The following is a 15357-nucleotide window of genomic DNA, read 5'->3' on the forward strand; positions in this document are numbered from 1 at the left end:
TTTGTGTCACTATAACAGTTCATCTGTAGCTTTTACACATGGAAATAATTTCTCAACACATAATATATTTTCTCTCCTTGGGTGTCTTTTAACTATTACTACAATTACTTAGTCTCCTGACACTGTTTTTGAAAATCTCATTTTTATTTCTTTTGAGGTGAATTAATCATTCTTTCTGAATGCCTCAAGGAATTAGGATTTTTTTCTTAAATACCAAGATATTTACAAAAGATATATATTTATATTGTTTAGTTTTGGTCATTTCCCTTGATGTATGCTGAATAGACGTTTAATAAATAGTTTCAAGTTGTTTTTTTCTGAATGTGTTATTAAATTAAAATGTACATAATTTGCTCTTTTCCATTATTTTGGTTTTCTTTTTTTTTTAAAGATTTTATTTATTTATTCATGAGAGACACAGAGAGAGAGAGGGAGGCAGAGACACAGGCAGAGGGAGAAGCAGACTCCATGCAGGGAGCCCGACATGGGACTCTGTCCCAGGTCTCCAGGATCAGGCCCTGGCTGAAGGCAGCGCTAAACCACTAAACCATTCAGGTTGCCCATTGATTTTCTTTTTAAGGAACTTTTATCTTATGTATGTAGTTTCTTCCTTGTTCATGTTCTACATCTGTTATGTCCTTTTGGACATTTTTAATTGATTGTCATTTTTCCCCTAATTTTTAAATTACTCTCTTTTACCTTCTATTTATTTTAAGTCAACATATATGATATTCATTTCCTATTTTCCTTCCATGTAGGTTAGTCTTTATTTTTAAAATAGTTTGTTTCTATTTTTTGACTTATTTCCTATCATTTATCCATTTTTAATTCTGATTTACGTTGTTCCTTATAATTATTATTTTCACTTATATTTGTTTCATTCTATTTTTTTACATTATTATTTATTTATTTTTATTATTTATTTATTTATTTATTTTAAATTTTTTAAATTTATTTATGATAGTCACACACAGAGAGAGAGAGAGAGAGAGAGGCAGAGACACAGGCAGAGGGAGAAGCAGGCTCCATGCACTGGGAGCCCGACGTGGGATTCGATCCCGGGTCTCCAGGATCGAGCCCTGGGCCAAAGGCAGGCGCTAATCCACTGCGCTACCCAGGGATCCCTACATTATTATTTAAACTCTAGTTTCAGTCATATTGGTTTTAGGAGTAAAATTTAGTGATGAGCACTGGGCATTATATGCAAATGTTGTGTTCACGTTTAGGTTATACTGAACCCTCTGGTGGGTGATCACAATAGCTTTTCTAATATTATCACTCTAGAACTCACCTTTTCTTCTTTAATACCTGTGAAATAAGTGTTTTTTAAATGTCTACCTTCTCTTTTAGCTCCACCCTGGTCTTTTGTTATCCTCATCTGCTATAGACTAAGTTGATCTTCTCAAAATTTATATTGAAATCCTAACCTCCAATGTGACAGTATTGGGAGGTGATTAGGTTTATTTACATGAAGTCAGAAAAGTGGGGCCATCATGATAGGATGAGTGCAATTAGAGCGAGAAGAAAGTGCTTATGAAGACACAGTAAGAAGATGGCCATTGGCAAGCCAGGAAAAGAGTTCTCACCAGAATGTGACCATATTGGCACACTGATCTCAGTCTTCCAGCCTCCAGAACTGTGAGAAAATAAATTTCTGTTGTTTAAGCCCACCAGTCTATGGTATTTTGTTATGGCAGCCTAAGCTGACTAGGATGCCAACTTCATCTGGAACTTCTTTTTTCATTGCATGTATTTTCTTTGTCCTGCTAAATTTGAAATCCATTCCTGGAGATTTTCTTTCAGAGTGGCTTTATCCTGGAAGAATAAAGGATTTATTCTGTTATTTACTAGAGTTCATAAGGCTTAGGAAGTGTGAAACCTTTGTATTTATTTAAAAATTGGAATGTGCAAAATTTCTCAATTTTAAAAATGAAGAAAACTGTTTCTGCTTCAACTGCTGTTTGCATATTGGTCAGCCATATTTGACAGAGATTAGTATTAGTGATTGGGGGGTTCCCGATTCTTTCATTATTCTTCTATTATGCTTCTATTATTCTTTGGTTAAAAACCAAAATGTTTCCTCACAAATTTACCATATCTAGGAAAGTTATTACATAGGTGTTAGGATCACCATTGCAAAAGTCCGATATAAAGTTGTTTTTCTGTCAGGGAATCTTACAAAATGAAGCCAAAGATTCATGCGTGTCTATACTAGTTCTGTGCATATATTCTCAGTAGTATTGTGGTATGCACTTGATAAATAGAGATGTTCTCCCAGGAATGTTAAGTGACTTTAAAGTGCATAGACTCCTGGACTTTCCTAATTATTTCTAGTATCCATCACCAAGCTCTACATATAATGTATGGACTCTTAGGTGAGAAAGTGAACTTTGGTGTTAGCTAGTGGTCCAGGAATGCAAAAGATTATGTGAGGCTAAAAAACACTTTGAATGATTTATTTTTCTGAATTTAGTCCTTAATATCAGAGACTTTGAACCTTGATAAAAGAGTTTTAAATAAGAACCTAGACTTTGAAAAACATGAGTTAGCCATAATCTTGACTATATTATTAAAGAAAATAAATATACTCTCAAATAGTTGTAACAGGTGACCTAATAATAAATATTAGAAAATTTAGCTTATTCAGAAATGAGAGTTCTCTTATTGTTGGGGTTTTCTTTTTCTTTCTTTCTTTCTTTCTTTCTTTCTTTCTTTCTTTCTTTCTTTCTTCTTTCTTTTTTTTTTATTGATTCAAGTATCAGGAAAAAGAGCACAGGCTGTTAATGGGCTCTCATGGGAAAGAGCCTCTGCTATTTGGACAGAATAAACAGAAAATATATTTTACTGCTTCTTATTAATACAGTACTAATTGTGTATTCTTAGAATCATTTTCATCCAAAGTATTAATTCTTTCCTCTTTGCTATTTTTAAGATTCTTTGATTTAAAATTTAATTTGCCTTTATACATGTTTAAAAACACACTTGCCGGCCATTTGGGCAGCAGTTACTTAAGCAGTGGGTTGAGCTTTGGACTCTTGATCATAACTTGGGTTGTGATCTCAGGGTCTTGAGACAGAGTCCCATGTTGGGCTCTGAGCTCTGCATGGAGTCTGCTTGAGATTCTCTCTCCCTCTTCCCCTGCCCCCTCCTCTGCCTCCACTAAAACAAACAAACAAATAAATAAATAAACCTTAAAAAATAAAAATACATTTGCAAACTCATAGCAGGTGGCCATATCATTTAAAGTTTTCAACTTCAGCATTAAAACATAATTAATCTTATTAGCATATTATAGGTGTTTCATATATCATACTGAATTTGCTATCTTAATTTTTGTTTTCCTAAATGCTAATCTATTTTTTATAGACAAGACTGTAGGAATAAAAACCAGTATTTTGTGACCTGGTGTTTTTGCACAATTTATTTTTATTAAGTTTAATCTACATAGAAATAATCGAGGTAACCAAAATTGCCCATTAATTCACACAGTATTAAATTAGTCAATAAAAGGTTCTACAAATACTATTTAGTTGACATTCAGAGCATCACAATTTCTGTTCATATTAGAATTTCATTCTAGAAATGACATTCAAAAATTTACCTAGAATGTTTAAGTTCAGTGTGAGTAAAAGTGATTCGCAGCATTACTATATTCCAAAAGATCCTTTATAATAATAGAATATTGTTAAGCACAAGAGTTTATCTTATTGTAACCTCAACTATTTTGGAAAAAATCTTAACTTATCTGAACCATAAACTTAGGTATAATTTTTTTTTCAAAAGAAAACACAGGGTTCAGAAATGTTAAGTGACTTCCCAGAGCCAGTCCCCCAAATAGGTGCCAGAGCCCAGATTCAAACACCAACTAACTGGCTCCAGCTGAAATTTCTTGGCCTATACTGCCGGGCCCCTACCATGTCCATTCTCTGGTCATCTCTGTATTACGGTTATGACTGCTGCAACCAGAAGGCAGAGCATCACCTGTTCGACCCCAGCTGAGAACAGGCAGGTTGAACACATCAAACTTTTTTGCTGCTCTGAGCATTGCCAAGAATATCCATGAAAGTACTTTAAGTATTAATTTTGAGATTACAAGTAACTTTTAAAAAATATTTTATTTATTTATTCATAAGAGACATAGAGAGAGAGAGGCAGAGACATAAGCAGAGGGAGACGCAGGCTCCATGCAGGGAGCCCGATGTGGGACTCAATCCTAGGACCACAGGATCATGCCCTGGGCCAAAGGCAGATGTTCAACCCCTGAACCACCCAGGTGTCCCACAAATAATTTTTAATGAGCAGGCTTATTTGCAAATAGGGAGTCCATAAACAATGAGGATGCATAATAGACAAGTAGATAGATAGACTGATACATAGAAACATAGACACGGTTATTAAACAATACATTGCTTTCTCTTTCAAGTGATATTATACCACTTTGTATATAAATTAAATGAATTACAAAAGGGTATTTTCATTGCCTTTGATACATTTTTTCCAATTTTCATTATATATTTTACTTCCATGCTTAACCGAATATATTTCTTCTCTTAACTTTTATTTAATTATAGATCACACTGAGTTGAAGAAATGCAAGTGCAAGTGGTAGTATGGTGGGAACAGCCACAGCTGAACATTGGCTACTTTCCAGGACTTGGAAGTACATGAGTCAACACAACAACCCATGAAGTAGCACCTTGACCATCTCCACTTTGCAGATGAAGACACCATGGCACAGAAAGGTAAGCACATTTTTCAGGGAGTGCAGTTAGTAAACAGCAGGCGTGCAATACAAACCAGGCAAGGTTGTGAAGCAGGTTTTGTTTTGTTATGTGTTTTTTTGTTTGTTTGTTTTTTTTTGAAACTGAAGTATAGTCAGCACACAATGGGATTTTAGTTTCAGGTGTATAACAGAGTGGTTCAACATCTCTATATGTTATGTTATGCTCATCACACATGCAGTTACCATCTGCCACCATACAGTGCCATTATAATATCAGTGACAATATTCCCTGTGCTCTACCTATTTTCCTCATGACTCATTCCATAACTGGAACTAATAAAGTTGCCAAGATGCAAAAAATACAAATAATAAAATGGAGCTGCAACCAGATGAAGGGAGATTAAGATGAAAACTGAAATTGTGTAGTCTCTTCTTTAGTGATACAGGAGGACTTTGTTTCTCCATCTTTTCCTTTTCCTTTTCCTTTGCCCACAACCCCCCCTCCCGCCTCCTCTCATTCCCCCTCCTCTCTTCCCCATCTCCTTCTTTCTCTTCTTCTTCTCTTACTTTCCTTCTCCCTCTGCTTCTCCTTCCTCCTCCCCTACCTATTAGAGAAAGTCTAATGAAAATGATAGGGATATATCTAGAACTGAGAAGTCAGGCCTACAAGTCTGCTACTTGATATAGGTGAATTCAGAAGTAGATAAACACAAGATAAGAGACAACCTAAGAGACACACAGTTAACCCAGAGCAACATCTACCACATGCCATAATTGCTTTTTTTATATCCCTCATGGTTTCATGTAACAAAGTTAAGTTTTTGACACAATTATTTTTGGGTTTATTAATTTTATTAAGTTTATCTGTTCAATTGCCTATTTATAGCTTCTCATCATTTTCCCAAATTTGTCAATACTATTGAAACGAAGTGCTTTTTAAGTGCCTAGAAACAAAGTATATTTTTGAAGAAGTTATTAAAAAATAGAACCTAAAATCTGGATATAACTTATTTTCTCCTGTTTATGTATCATTATAGCAGACATGTGCATTGAGCGTTTTGCTTTACCTAACATTTGTACATAGATGATCTTTCAATCCAGCATATTTTACATAACGTACTTAAATTATTTAATATTTTCAAAAAAATACATAAACTCAAGTTTAGAATGTAGCAGATGTGTTTCCTTCCTCACAGTTAAGTGAATTACAAGTTAATATATGTGAATGCTTAGTGCTAATAACTCCTGAATTAGTATTGTATTTGATTATTTTTTAAAGATTTATTTATTTATTTATTTGAGAGAGCATATGTGAGAAGGGGAAGGGCAGAGGGAGAGAGAGAGAATCCCAAGCAGACTCCCACTGAGCACAGAGCTTGATGCAGGGCTCAATCTCATGACCCCGTGATCATGACCTGAGCCGAAATCAAGAGTCAGATGCTTAACTGACTGAGCCACCCAGATGCCCCCTATTTTACTTGATTATCAATAACTTTGAGTTTTTCACACATTATCCTAATCTTTTCTTTCTATTGTTTATTAACATTCTTCGATATCTACTTCATAGCCAATATGCAATGAACAAGAAAATGTAGATTGTTACTGAAATGAGCCTTGCATTATTTTGGTTTTCATAACAAATATAAGCATTTTAATCACAAATGAAATAATATGGCTTATCAATTCTGTTTTCCATTTAGTTTCTGAAATCAAAATATGAGAGGAAATAAACAAGCATTCGGTTTTAGGAATTTTCCTTAAACAGCTATGTATAATGAGTAAGAGGTATTTGCAGGGTTTTAAAGCTATTTATCAATCACTAAAATGTCCCTAAGCAGTTAATTATTGAGGACAGTTATTTCTGTAGCATAAGATGCCTCATTAGAATGACAAGAGATGGATGGTCTCATTAAACACTTCCTTGTTTTGAGCACTACCTGCCAACTTTGTCTCCTTTGTCAGAAATGTTAACAGCAAGTAGAAATTTTGCACAATAGGTACTCCCTCTGTTATTTTATTTAGGATTTGGATTATCACAATTTAGAGATTAAAACTGTATGTTGTCTTAAGAAAGTACATTTATTTGAAAATTCACATTGATTACAGAAGAAAAGGCAAATTATATTATTTAAGGCTTTAAAAAAATATCACCTACAAATAGGTGTTACCGACAACAACAAAATAGAGTTTTCTTTGTCCTCTTGCTTTCATAAAACCCCTAGCTGAAGGTTTTAGGGGAAAGTTTAATTATTGCCAATGTCTTGTCCTAGTCTTCCAGTTTCTCAGGGGAACTAGTATTCTTTCTGGGAATCTTATAAATGTTGGTATCTTGCTGTTTCTTACAGGTCTCTCAGGCTTTGTCTTTTTTTTTTTTTTTTCATTCTATTTTCTCCCTGTTCAGATTGGATAGAATCTATTGATTTATCTTCAAGTTTACTGCTTCCATCCTCTATAATCTTCACTCTACTACTGAACCCATCCAGTTTTTGATTCCTGTTATTGTAGTTTTGGGTTTCATAATTTTCATTAAGTCTTTCTTATATCACTTCTCTTTCTTCGCTGAAAATTTGGTATTTTTCATTTTTAATAGAAATTACTTCCATGATAGTTGCTTTAAAATCCTGTTCAAGGGCAGCCCGGGTGGCTCAGTGGTTTAGCGCCACGTTCAGCCCAGGGCCTGATCCTGGACACCCCGGGGTCAAGTCCCAAGTCAGGCTCCCTGCATGGAACCTGCTTCTCCCTCTGCCTCTGTCTCTGCCTCTCTCTCTCTCTCTCTCTCTCTCTCTCTCATGAACAAATAAACACAGTCTTTAAAAATAAATAAATAAATGAACAAACAAATAAATAAATAAAATCCTGTTCAAATAATTCCAACATCTGCTTCATCTCAGTGTTGATATTAGTTGATTGTCTTTTCTTGTTCAAGCTGCAATATTTCTGGTTCCTCTTGTCTTTTCTTTAACAGATAGTCACATTGTTTTAGATTTGACATGCCAATCTTGACTTACTCTTTGGGGCAATAGTTCCAGGGGCTATTTAATTGTTACAGCACTGGTGGTAGTATTTTTGTTTGATTTTTCTATTTTATGGTCCCTCCCGATGATGTTGTACAGGGAAGAAAAGTTTCCCCAGGCCAGACCACCAGGTGCCTGCAAGTGTCTGAAGAAACTCTGGCCAATGGAGATGACGCATGTTTCCTGGCTGTTTCTTGCTATGGTGGGGTTCTCACTGGCATTGCCATCCACTGCTTTGTATCTCTGGGTTGGGAAGGCAAATCTCAGGCCCAGAGCAACTAAGGAGCTTCTGCCCATGAGGGATAATTATAGTAAGATCCCCGCCTTTTGCCGTGCTAAGCCACATAGCATCCTTGGATGGAGATATTCTCAGTACCTAGTACTTCAACCATGGTGATTAAAGACACCTTCCTAGCCAGGCTTTTTTTTTTTTTTTTTTTTTTAAGATTTTATTTATTTATTAATGAGAGACATACAGAGAGAAAGAGGCGGAGACACAGGCAGAGGGAGAAGCAGGATCCATGCAGGGAGCCTGACTTGGGACTCGATCCCAGGTCTCCAGGATCACCCCCTGGGCTGAATGTGGCGCTAAACCACTGGGCCACCTGGGCCACCCTAGCCAGGTGTTTTTGCAGTGGGATGCCCCTTGTCAATGCTCCCTGCCCTGAGATGCCCCTTAATGGGGAGGTAGAGGGGTTGGGCCTTCAGATAGGAGGGGAAGCCATGGGCCCCCTGGCGGCCGATCGTCAATGGTGTTTCCCATTGCTTTCCCTTTCCTGTTCTATGGCGCATATCTGATGGTGTTGGTTGGACTCCTATTTAGTCTGGAACAGAAATAAACTTACTTGAGCAGCCTTCTTTTGCTAAATTGAGATCCTGGAAATACCAGGATAGAATCTCCTTCCTCTTTTGTGAGGATAGGATTATGGTTGTGTTTAGCGAGGAAAAGTGGGGAGAGTTGTGTTTATGCCATCTTGTCTGGATCAAAAGAACTATGTTTTCACAAGAGTTAAAATATGAATAGATGTTTTTAGGCAGCCCACTAGCACCCTCCATAAGATCATGCCAATATCCTCTATAAAAGTGAAAACAACATAGAAAAAGGAGCAACATTCTATGAGTCTGTAAAGATCAGACGTAATTCCTTAAACATGGATTTCAATATATTTCCTTAAGTATCTCACTAAATTCAATGCTGCATCCTGAATTGACTCAGGTGTGGTACCCATATATCAGTTTATTTATCAGGGTACCACAAGGAACTTTCTTTTAATTCCCTACAGCAAGGTTGTATTTAACTTATTATATAATAAAGTCTAAGGATAACAAAAGGGACAATAATAAGATAGTAATTTGCAACTGGTTCTTGTTCAATAAGTTCTAGGACCTGGTGGGTTAACCCATAGTTTTAGAAGGCTGCTATCTAGTAGTTCTAGAAATCTTGATTTACTATTTAATCTACCTGGTTTATTTTATTTTAATTTTTATGTTATATATATATGTATATGTATTATTTTTTATTGGTGTTCAATTTGCCAACATATAGAATAACACTCAGTGCTCATCCCATCAAGTGCCTCCCTCAGTGCCCGTCACCCAGTCACCCCCACCCCTTGCCCACCTCCCCTTCCACCACCCCTAGTTCGTTTTCCAGAGTTAGGAGTCTTTCGTTTCTGTCTCCCTTTCTGATATTTCCCACTCATTTTTTCTCCTTTCCCCTTTATTCCCTTTCACTATTTTTTGTATTCCCCAAATGAATGAGACCATATAATGTTTGTCCTTCTCCGATTGACTTACTTCACTCAGCATAATACCCTCCAGTTCCATCCACATGGAAGCAAATGGTGGGTATTTGTCATTTCTAATGGCTGAGGAATATTCCATTGTATACATAAACCACATCTTCTTTATCCAGTCACCTTTCGATGGACACCGAGGCTCCTTCCACAGTTTGGCTATCGTGGCCATTGCTGCTATAAACATCGGGGTGCAGGTGTCCCGGCATTTCATTGCATATGTATCTTTGGGGTAAATCCCCAACAGTGCAATTGCTGGGTCATAGGGCAGGTCTATTTTTAACTCTTTGAGGAAACTCCACACAGTTTTCCAGAGTGGCTGCACCAGTTCACATTCCCACCAACAGTGCAAGAGGGATCCCTTTTCTCTGCATCCTCTCCAACATTTGTGGTTTCCTGCCTTGTTAATTTTCCCCATTCTCACTGGGGTGAGGTGGTATCTCATTGTGGTTTTGATTTGTATTTCCCTGATGGCCAGTGATGCGGAGCATTTCCTCATATGCTTGTTGGCCATGTCTATGTCTTCCTCTGTGAGATTTCTCATGTCTTTTGCCCATTTCATGATTGGATTGTTTGTTTCTTTGCTGTTGAGTTGAATAAGTTCTTTATAGATCTTGGATACTACCCCTTTATCTGATAGGTCATTTGCAAATATCTTCTCCCATTCTGTAGGTTGTCTTTTAGTTTTGTTGACCGTTTGTTTTGTTGTGCAAAAGTTTCTTATCTTGATGAAGTCCCAATAGTTCATTTTTGCTTTTGTTTCTCTTGCCTTCATGGATGAATCTTGCAAGAAGTTGCTGTGGCCAAGTTCAAAATGGTGTTGCCTGTGTTCTCCTCTAGGATTTTGATGGAATCTTGTCTCACATTTAGAACTTTCATCCATTTTGAGTTTATCTTTGTGTCTGGTGCAAGAGAGTGGTCTAGTTTCATTCTTCTGCATGTGGATGTCCAATTTTCCCAGCACCATTTATTGAAGAGACTGTCTTTCTTCCAGTGGATAGTCTTTCCTCCTTTGTTGAATATTAGTTGGCCATAAAGTTGAGGGTCCATTTCTGGGTTCTCTATTCTGTTCCATTGATCTATGTGTCTGTTTTTGTGCCAGTACCACACTGTCTTGATGACCACAGCTTTGTAGTACAACCTGAAATCTGGCATTGTGATGCCCCCAGATAGGGTTCTTTTTTAAAATTCCCCTGGCTATTCGGGGTCTTTTCTGATTCCACACAAATCTTAAAATAATTTGTTCCAACTCTCTGAAGAAAGTCCATGGTATTTTGATAGGGATTGCATTAAACGTGTAAATTGCCCTGGGTAACACTGACATTTTCACAATATTAATTCTTCCAATCCATGAGCATGGAATATTTTCCCATCTCTTTGTGTCTTCTTCAATTTCTTTCAGAAGTGTTCAATCGTTTTTAGGGTATAGATCTGTTACCTCTTTGGTTTAATCTACCTGGTTTAAACAGGAACTGTCTCCCTCTTCTATTAGAAGGTATTGTAATAAAAAACAATTATATTTTTATACTTATTTCCTCAGGGGCTATGATAAACATACATGAAGAGACAAGAGGGCAGGAAGGTTTGTTTGGCTTAATGATTGTGTGTGTGTGTGTGTGTGTGTGTGCGAGCACCAATGTAACCTCTACTAGATCTAAACAAATGCAGCATTCTGTGTTTCCTTGTGCCCCTTTCATTCTGCACCTACTCCCACAAAGTGTCCTTTATTCTCACTCTAACAGAAGTCACTTAATTTTATATAAATGAAATCATACATATAGACTAGTTGTGTCTTGTTTGTTTCACTCAAGCCAATATATGCAGATTAATCTGCATTTTTGCTCATGTTGACAATTCTTTTTATCTGAGTTGTTATCTACTGTAAGAGTATAAAATGATTTAGTGATCTATATACTAATTTTTTATCCATATTCTATTTATGGACATTTGAGTTGTTTTCTAATTTTAGCTATGCTTACCCATGAATATTGCTTACAGTGGGTGAGAACATAGTCAAATGAGGCTCTGAAATTCAGTGCACCACCTATATAAGAGCTGTGAGGTTTATTCTGTAATATGTATCTGTATGCATGCACACACACACACACACACATACACACACTCTTCTACATAATGCCTGAAAAGTAATATACTGTCAATAAACACCTTACTTTCCCCCCCTTCCTTTTCTGCTTACTTTGGAGGTTCCTAAAATAACAGTTCTAAGTATTATGTGTTTTAGGGGTTCCAAGAATAACTTTTATGTACTATACCAAAAATAATGCTATTTACATTTATTTTGTGGAATTAATGATCTGCAAGAATAATTTTATTAAAAATCAAATGATTATTTCTTATAAAGCTAAATATAGTCTTATGACACAATCCAGCAATCACACTTCCAGCTTTTTTCTCAACTGAGATGAAAATTTATATCCATACACAAATCAGAACATGAATGTGTATAGCAGCTTTATTCATTATTGCCAAGAACTGGAAACACGTATGGTATTTGTGAACAGATGAGCTGATAAATTGTGGTAGAGCCATACAATGGAATAATTTTCAGTGATAAAATAAATTATCTCCTAGGTCATGAAAAAATATGAGGGCACCTTAAATGCATATTACTAAGTGAAATAATCTTGTCTGAATAGACTACATACTATACAACTCCAACTGCAGCAAAACTATAAAGCTAGTAAAAGGTCAGTGGTTGCTGGAAGCTTAGGAGAAAGTGGGGATGAACGAGCACTGGGAATTTTCAAGACAGTAAACTATTTTTATGACATTGTAGTGGTGGAAACATGACATGATGCATCTGTCAGAACCCGTAGAACTTTATATCACAAAGAGTGAACTCTCATGTAAATTATGGACTTTTGTCAATACCAATGCTATAGTATCGGTACTCAGTTGCAATAAATATATCACACAAATGGAAGATGGAGAAAACTGGTGGAGAGATAAGTATGAACACTCTCTATACTATTCCTGGTCAACTTTTCTGAAAATAAAAGCCTAAAAGTGTTTTTGAAAAAGCCTATTAGGGCAGCTCTGGTGGCTCAGCAGTTTAGTGTCACCTTCTGCCTAGGGTGGGATCCTGGAGACCTGAGATGGAGTCCCACGTCAGGCTCCCTGCATGGAGCCTGCTTCTTCCCTCTGCCTGTGTCTCTGCCTCTCTCTCTCTCTCTCTGTGTGTCTCATGAATAAATAAATAAAATCTTTAAAAAACAAAGCCTATTAATAAAAATATGAAATGAATGTATACACTTGCATAGTTGCTCTTCACTGTGACAATGAGGACCTAAATCATCAACATAATATATCTCTAGGTATACAGAGTGAAATATTACGTAAAATATATGTAAAGAAAATAATATTTTGGCCCAAAAGTAATTTTCTATACAGAATGTTGTCAGCCTCAGAGTAAATCTGTAAATGTGTAGTACAAATGTACTCTATACCATTTAATCGTCAACATGTTTAAGCTTTTTAAAAAAAAAGATTTTATTTATTTATTCATGAGAGACACACACACACACAGAGAGAGAGAGAGAGAGAGAGAGAGAGAGAGAGAGGCAGAGACACAGGCAGGGAGAAGCAGGCTCCATGCAGGGAGCCCTACGTGGGACTCGATCCTGGGTCTCCAGAATCACACCCTGGGCTGAAGGCGGCGCTCAACCACTCAGCCACCCGGGCTGCCCCATTTTTATGCTTTTAACTACATAAAAATGCTGGGGTTATCTTCTCACTGATTTTTTTTTTCTCATAGGAATCAAGTGCTCCTGGAGCCCATATGTACTTATTAGAGATGGAGCAATAATATTAACTTCTTAATTTAACTTCACCTTTTAAGTAGAGATTTTGCTTGTATTTTCTAAAATTATTTTTTTCCAAACAAATGCCACAGTTTGTAGAACAAAAACTTCATATCATGACATCATTATTATCTGCATGGTATTTTAGGGTGCTTAAATTAAAGTGGTTTTTAGCCTATTGGTCATTACTATAATATTTATTTGATGATTAAGTTTTTACTATGACACATGGGCAGTAACTTTCCTGTTTACCTTATCTAGACAGTTGGGCTGTGACAGTGAGGAGAGGAAGGGATGGGTGATAGCGCTGACACTGACATTTCTGATGATAACTTAATGGCCCTAAATATCAATCAGTTTTTTAAGTAAAGCTGTAAGGAAAGTACACAATTAAAAAAAAAATCTTTATAACTTAATGTATCTTTAACACTCTTCAAGGTACATAGGGAACACAAAAGAGGTGTTTCTTATGGGATGAGAAGCTCATTAGTCTCCACATACACGTGAGACTGAGATAATTCATTGAACAATAATGAATACCTACAATGTGCATTTAATGACAGTTAATTTGGTCAGATGTGAAGTACTGTCTTCAATACATCCTAAAGGGAATCAAAGAACAGAGAAATGTACATGACCCAGAAATATTTCTGGAAGATTTGTATTAAGCCTGACATGAATGTGAGAGCCATAGATGTCTTCACCTTTCCCTTAAATGTTCAACAATTACAGTCCTTCTGGTGGGTTCCCATGCTACTGATGTGTCTTTATTCAAGAACTGTCTTTATCTTCACCCCACACTAATGTATTTTCACCTTTCTCTCTCTCTCTCTCCCTCTGTCCCTCCTTCTTTCTCTAAAAAATAAAGAAATAAAATGTCCTATTCCTGGGAAAGTGACCAGATTTCCAAGTAATTAGGATCAGTATTCCTCCCTTTTTTAGATCTAACATATTAAGATATCTGATCCTTTATGATATTGCAGTGCATGTGTTCATCTACTGTTACCTATCACTGTGTTTATAAATATGGAAACTAGAGGATAATACACCAAAATGCATCAGGCCCTACTGTTTGATGCCAAACATGCAGAGGTCCAATCCATTTATATTTTCTATTGATAGGAAATAAGTCAAAATTAATTATTGTGGGATAAGCAATATTGTTGAGTTCTGACTGTATCTGCTTTAATTGTTGTTTGAACTTTAAATCAGATTTATTAAAAAGGGTATCCTAAAAATAATAGTTTAAGCATTTATCAATATATAGGGTTAAGAAATTTTTTAAAAGATTATTTATTTGTGAGAGACACAGAGAGAGAAGCAGAGACATAGGCAGAAGGAGAAGCAGGCTCCTTGTGGGACTCGATCCCAGGACCCGAGGACTATGACCCGAGCCAAAGGCAGATGTTCAACTACTGAGCCACCCAGGTGCCCCCTGGGTAAAGAAAATTTAAATGAATCAACTTAATTTTAATGAAATTATCAGTATATTACGCTACAGGAAAAAAAAATCACAAAAACTCAAAAATATGGCAAACCCAAGAGAAATGTTATGCTGCACTAATAGCAAATCTTTCCCAAGTTTATGAGAATTACTGCCTTTCTTCCTATGTTTGCATTTGTGTCCATAGTTTTAACTTTTTTTTTTTTGATACAGGTAGATACTGCATGGCAGTGAGTTATTTTTATATGAAAAAGTCCTTAATAAATCTAAGTGATTTTGTAAGTTTTTTTTTTTCTTTTTTGAGATTTTATTTATTTATTTGACACACAGAGAGGAAGAGAGAGCACAGCAGAGGGAGCAGCAGAGGAAGGAGAAGCAGGCCCACTGAGCAGGGAGCCCAATATGGGACTCTATCCCAGGACCCTGAGATCATGACCTGAGCTGAAAGTTTAACTGGCTGAGCACCCAGGCACCTGTGTTTAGTAAGTTTAATGTTGAATATCTAGTTTTAATATAGTGCCTTAACAACTCTTTGACAGTCTTTAGTTGTAGTTAAATT

This window comes from Canis lupus, chromosome 1 (genome assembly GCF_011100685.1).
Source record: "Canis lupus familiaris isolate Mischka breed German Shepherd chromosome 1, alternate assembly UU_Cfam_GSD_1.0, whole genome shotgun sequence".
NCBI classification, from domain to species: domain Eukaryota; kingdom Metazoa; phylum Chordata; class Mammalia; order Carnivora; family Canidae; genus Canis; species Canis lupus.